Raw genomic sequence first — 1,050 nt, forward strand, 5'->3', positions numbered from 1 at the left:
AAGTTTTCTAAATAAATGGATGAAGCATGTGTGCTTCCAGGTGACAGTTTGTGCTGTTGTGAGAAGAGGGGATGTAATACAATGTGGTGATTCTTAACTTTTCTCCAATTTAAGGAAAGGTCTTGCGTGTGTGATAAATGCCACCAGCTTTTGAGATCAGGGGGCGAAGGGTGCTAAGCTGGGTAAGTTTTTTTCCTGTTGATGATGCCTTTACCTATATTATATCTCCATGCCTTGATTTGTCTTTTTTTATTCTCCTTTACTTAACCCATTTTAACCATTATTTTTCTCAATTTCCTATTGTCCAAAATGTATTTGCAGGTAGTTACTAGTATGTACACTGTACACAGTTTGGTTTTGATGATGACTTTGAATTGTTTCTTAATGTACGTGTGCAGGATTTTGGGTTTGAGTATGGGCAAATTGGGCATGCGGGTTTCGCGGAGCACCAGCTGCTGGGCGTGGTGCCATTTTCCCACACGTTGCTGGAGCGCGGCGGGTCCGACGGGCGCGTCTGCTCTTTGGGTTCCTGGCTCCCCGCCGCTGGCGGGTCCCTGCTTCTCCGCGTTGTTGAGGATCTCTGCTACCGGGGCTGGCCCAGTCCGGTTCCGCTTCAATTTCCACCATGCACTCTCTCTCTAAATTCGGGACGTTGGCCACCAGGTCACGAGGGGAGGTGCGAGAAATGGCTAAAGCTGGATTTCCATGAGTCGTGGTTTTCGAAGAGACAGCTCTCTCTGGGAAGGCTGGATTGTAGGCAGTAAGACACAGAACTCAGCTCAGTCAGTGGTACAGCCCCTTTATTCAGTGACTTAGCTCGGCTCCAGGCCTTAGTGATCCAGCTCCGATTATTGAGGGAAAACCAGGATACTTTATACTGTGGGGGTAGTGGTAAAAGCCTTAGCTGATAGGTACTTTGTGGGATGCCCTATTTACATATGGAAGTGGGCTCCTGCCAGGCTGTCAGACTGCCTGAAAATCACACAGGAAAAGCTGGCAGTTCCAGAGCCGGAGGCCATGGCTACTTCAAAAGATGAGTCAGGAAGATGC

The sequence above is a fragment of the Nannospalax galili genome, unplaced genomic scaffold (genome assembly GCF_000622305.1).
Source record: "Nannospalax galili isolate Female #2095 unplaced genomic scaffold, S.galili_v1.0 scaffold5624, whole genome shotgun sequence".
Lineage (NCBI taxonomy): Eukaryota > Metazoa > Chordata > Mammalia > Rodentia > Spalacidae > Nannospalax > Nannospalax galili.